The following is a 5,845-nucleotide window of genomic DNA, read 5'->3' as shown; positions in this document are numbered from 1 at the left end:
GTCACCTAGTGCAGCTAGTTAGAGGAACAGCTTAAGGACCCAGCCTCACACAGCTGCTATTAGATAACTTTAGACCAGCTAATGGGGAAACCATGGCAGAAAAGGTGGAAGTGGTCTTATAAGAGCAGTCACTTTCCAGAAATATAATAGGAGCTCACCTGTGTGAAGGGAAGGCACCTCCAATCAAATTCCTCAAAAAGCTCCAATGTCATTGAAAATAAATGCTCTACTCCCTTAAAGTCTTCAAAAAATCAATTTAGAAACAGTGTCAGGACGACTGGAAGACACCTGCAAAGGATGAACATCAACAAGATCTATTTTTGTGATGAGGATCACATATGTCTCTCAACTGCCTACACAAGATTGTGAATATGAAGTCAAATGGGGGAGTTACAAGGGATTCAAGCTGCATTCTCAGTGCTGGCAGCCTTCTTGCCAGGATCAGAGAAGCCATTGGTACTGATTTCATGGGGCTTACATTATATTGAAGGAGGTTACTATTTCAAGCCTATTTCTTTTATAGGGCCATTGCTTTACATAGTTACCTTAACACTGACACATGTAAGAGGGAGTTTTTGCACTCTCTGCATCAACGGTCTCCTTTGTCCCTGTGGCTTTTCATTTTCAGAGGTGCTATGCACTCATGACTCATAAAAGTGTGTTCTGGCTGCCAACTGCAAGGCCCCAAGAATATCTACATGACTTGTGGCACAGTTTGAAAAAAGAGCAGATGCTCGGACCAAGATAACAGGAGGACAACCCAATCAAGGACTTCTCAGAGATTTCCCCACTTTCAAGTCTTCACCATACTAGTCGGAAGCACTCAAATTAATGCACTTCCACTAGGAACTTCACAGTTATCCAATGTCCTCATCCATGAGGGCACTTGACTGACAAGAAAGTCAGAGACTGATTAATCCCCGAGATCTTCTTGAAAGTCGAAATATATAACATTAATTGTATTCAAAGCCAGAAGGCAATCAATACAAAATACAGTCCATTAGGGCCATGTTCTCTTGTCACATTACAATAGGTAGCTTCCCAGAGAGATTGATACGGTAGGCTTGTATGTATAAGTACAACATAATGGCCAGAAACTTTGAGCAGCTAGTCTATAGAGAGGACTGGAGAGAGGGGAAGAAAAAAGGACTTGCTTTGAACAGGAAGGAGCACAGGAAACATCTTCTTTGCTGAATAGTGAAGCCCAGCGGGTACTATGATGTCCTGATCAGAAGTAAAAGTGACATGAACACTGACAAGAATAGTCTTCCATTCAAGACAAACAATTTCTAAACACAGGAGGAAAGCAAAAAGTATATTGCTTCCTGCTGCTTATATATCTCTTTCAGACATAAATAATCTTTCTGTATTTGGAAGTTTCCAATTTTACTGCTTCATTTAATGAAGTTATTAAATCTTCTGCAAACGTAGCAGAAGAAGGTTGTCCTTAAACTCTGTTGTCAGATGGAATCATAGAATCATAGAGTCATAGAATATTTTTGGTTTGGAAGGGGCCTTTAAAGGTCATCTAGTCCAAGCCCCTTGCAATAAAGAGGGACATCTTCAACTAGACCAGGTTGCTCAGAGCCCCATCGAACCTGACCTTGAATATTGCCAGGGATGGGGCATCTACCACCTCTCTGGGCAACCTGTTCCAGTGTTTCACCACCCTCATGGTAAAATTTCTTCCTTATGTCCAGTCTAAATCTACCCTCTTTTAGTTTAAAACCATTACCCCTTGTCCCATTGCTACAGGCCCTACCAAAAACCTTGTCCCCGTCTTTCTTATAAGCCACCTTTAAGTATTGCAAGGCTGCAGTGAAGTCTCCACAGAGCCTTCTCTTCTCCAGACTGAACAACACCAACTCTCTCAGCCTTTCGTCATAGGAGAGGTGCTCCAGCCCTCTGATCATCTTCGTGGCCTCCTCTGGACCTGCTCCAACAGGTCCATGTCCTTCTTGTACTGAGGACTCCAGAGCTGGATGCAGTACTGCAGGTGGGGTCTCACCAGAGCGGAGCAGAGGGGCAGAATCATCTCCCTCGACCTTCTGGTCATGCTTCTTTCAATGCAGCCCAGGATATGGTTGGCTTTCTGGGCTGCAAGTGCACATTGCCAGCTCATGTCCAGATTTTCACCCACCAGTACTCCCAAGCCATTCTCCGCAGGGTTGCTCCCAACCCCTTCTTCCCCCAGCCTGTACTTATAGCGAAGGTTGTCCTGATCTAGGTGCAGGACCTTGCACTTGGCCTTGCTGAACCTCATGAGGTTCACATGGGCCCATTTCTCAAGCCTGTCCAAGTCCCTCTGGATGGCATCCCATCCCTCGGGTGTGTCAACTCTATCACTCAGCTTGATGTCATCTGCAGACTTGCTGAGGGTGTACTTGATCCCACTGTCTATGTCATTGATAAAGATATTAAACATCACTGGTCCCAGTATGGACCCCTGAGGGATATCACTCGTCACTGATCTCCATCTGGACCAGTACTCTCTGGATGCGACCTTCCAGCCAATTCCTTACCCCCTAAACAGTCCATCCATCAAATCCGTATCTCTGCAATTTAGAGAGAAGGATGTTGTGGGGGACCGTGTCAAAGGCCGTACAGAAGTCCAGGTAGATGACATATGTAGCTCTTCCCTTGTCCACTGATCGTAGTCACTCAATCGTAGAAGGCCACTAGGTTGGTCAGGCAGAACATGGCCTTGGTGAATCCTTGCTGGCTGTCTCAAATCACCTCCCTGTCCTCCATGTGCCTTAGCATAGCTCCTAGAAGGCTCTGTTACATGAAATTCCCAGTCACAGAAGTGAAGCTGACAGGTCAGAAGTCCCCAGGGTCCTCCTTTCTACCCCTTTTAAAAATGGGTGCAATGCTTTCCTTGTGGTGTGGGAAGAGAGGTTGCTAGTGAAGGCTGAGGCAAAAATAGTTGTTGAGTACCTTCTCCTGGTCCATTGTTACCAGTTTGACACTTCATCAGGGGTGGCATCCATCCAGAATTGTAGCTAGAGTAATAAACAGCAGACTGGTCTTTTCTGTCAAAGGTATTCTTGGCCCACCTCCTGGTGGCTTTCTCCCATATCTGAACTGTGTGTTTCATCCATCAAGACTTAATCTCCACTATGCAGACAGCAAGTTGCTCAGCTGCAGAGTAGCATCACAAGAGTGAAACAAACACGGGTCAGGAGCAGAGCATTTAGTGACCATCACCCATGTCTCTCCACTGACACTTCTGTGTACACGATGAAGAGGAAGGGAGACAAGATGATAGTCCAAGGAGCAGAGATCAAACAAGTGCAGGGATGTGCTTTGAGAACACCCCTACACACTGATATGGTTGTGAAGAATTTTCTGAGCCTATTCAATCTTGTATTCAATTTCCTCCAAAGAGAGATTTTAAATGTCTGCTCAGCTAAAACTATTTTGTGGATAATTCAACTCCAGAGCAACTTTAGCATAGGTCAAACTTATACTGAAGAACTTTTGTCTTCAAGTTAAAGACAGTGGATAATACATTTTGTGAAGGTTCTTTTGGTACTTGCTAGGGATATAATGGCTCCTTACATGACTGTGATTGATATGTTTGACACATTAAACATTTTTAAATTTCATCAGCAATGTATGTGTATGCAACAGGCAAGGAAAGAACTGACTCTGCTCCTGTTCAGAAAAATGTTCTTAGCCAATGTAACATATCATTTCCTTTTTTTATTCCATTTGAAGTCACTGTGGTCCTATGGACAAAAGTTTCAACTCTTGGTACATAATATTAGGCATTTAAATCCATACTTAGGAAGTGGTCCAAGTGGTATAATTTGCCATAGCACTCACATTTAAAACTATTTATTATCTAGACTAATTTGCATTAGCTATATGCACTAATGCAAAGGAAAATGAACAGAAAAACTTTTTTATTTGCTTTCATCCCTCCTTCAAGTTTTGCTGTTTCACAGCTGACAGATCTGTGTCTCCAAACTATTCACATAACAGGTCTTGCAACTAAACGAGCAGAGCTTTTGCCGTGCTAGGGATGCTGATGTCTACTACTATGTAATAGTCTGGGCCACTCCCTGCTCTCTTGTAAATATGTGATCTTAATCTGCCATGATTTAAATTTTACTTAACACATAGCCGGTACCTTTGTAATCTTGCTAGCAATCTTTGCTCACTGAGAACTGTTTTAGTCACAGACTTTTATAATGGCAGCTTCTAAGAGCTAATGGTCAGTTTAGGTCCCAGTGTTTACAAAAAACATGTTGGTGACAACCTTTCACATCCGACATTACTTTTCATTACTGGATTGAGTGTAAGAGTTAAAATCCGATTTCTTTCCAGGAAGCACACATAAGAGGCAGGATGGGCCCTCAGATCTCACATTTATGTTCTCCTTAGTCTCAGGCCAGCCAGAATAAAGTCTGGGCTGTCTTTTTAATGCTAACTGATAAAGTATTAACAGGAGCCAAGAAGCAGCAAAATACAGCCTGCTGCTCAGTTTGGTTAATTTGCCGTAGTAAAGCACTGTAGGGCAGCACGGAGGTGCCCTGAGATGTAATGCGGTCACATCCCTTCCCTCTGATACACTGGTAGAAGGAAAGTGAGTACATCTAAGTACGTCTGTCCTTGATACTAAGTCAAGTTTTAGTTGAGTTAAAACTGGGGTTCAGCTACTCCATCCCTGAGGTATTTACACAGGGACTCCAACCGCAGATTTTTTCATGACCATGAATTTTACTTGTAAAAGTAAACAGGGATGTATACGGACCTTATTCATACTTATTCTTACTTGACCTTCTTCCCAAGTAAAATTGTTCAACCTTATCCAAAGATGATCTTGGGGAAGACTTGAGCTTCCATAAAGAAAACAGTATAGGCACAGAAGGGTCAGACCCTTAAGTTCTGGTAAATATTAAGAGAAGAGAAAGAGCCATGCAATTAATATGCTGCCTTAGCTCCCTACTTCCCTATCACCAAAGTATTTGACATCATCCCATGGAAACTGATACCAATAACAAAGTATCTGTGGACCTTCATTAATTTTGTAGCAGCAAGTCTGAAGTTTCCAACAGCTCCAGTTCATCCCATTTAAATTTGTCTAACTCAAGCACCTAAAATTAGGCTAGATAGGAAGTGTAATGCTATAAACTTACACAGAAGACTGCATTACCCCGCTGAGATACTGTTCCCTCTCCATGGTTTGTATGAGGGAAGAACAGCCCGGACCCCATCTCAAACAGCATGTGCATTGGAGCACACTCTGCATTGGCTGACTTTAACAGAGGATCAAAAACCTCTTTCCAGCACTCATTAAACTGATGCCTGAGGGTGTCTAGAGCAATTGAGTTCCTAACGGCGGTGCCATAGCAAGATGGAAAAACATCCAGGTCGAATTTGCAGGCAAATTCAACACATCATCATAGAAGCATTTCTGGACAGGTCCCTATAGAAGTTCATTTGCTGTGGACTTTAAGGTAGTTTCAAACACATGGAAATGCTGAGAGAGAGCAGGTGACAGCAGCAGCCTTTTCTTTCCTTTGTAGCAGAATTCCCCCCTGCAGTGCAAGGAGCCAGGCTAATTACACTTCCATGGGAAAGCATCTGTGTATCTAGCAGCTCCAGCGGGTAAATTTCAGCCTGATGCAATTTAAACTGCTTGAAAACTTTACATTCCTGGAAAAATAGAATCACGAAAAAGCTGCAGGCAACTAACAAGAGAATTACCAAAAGTTACTAGTGGATCTTACATATCTAAGTTTTCTGGTCTATGTCACAAAGGCAGTATCACGATTGCAATAAACGCTAAACGACCTCTATAAATGTTTCAGATGTCAAGTAAGTAGTGTCAATAAGA

Source organism: Cariama cristata, unplaced genomic scaffold (genome assembly GCF_000690535.1).
Source record: "Cariama cristata isolate BGI_N322 unplaced genomic scaffold, ASM69053v1 scaffold13056, whole genome shotgun sequence".
NCBI lineage: Eukaryota > Metazoa > Chordata > Aves > Cariamiformes > Cariamidae > Cariama > Cariama cristata.
This window is presented reverse-complemented; position numbering follows the sequence as displayed.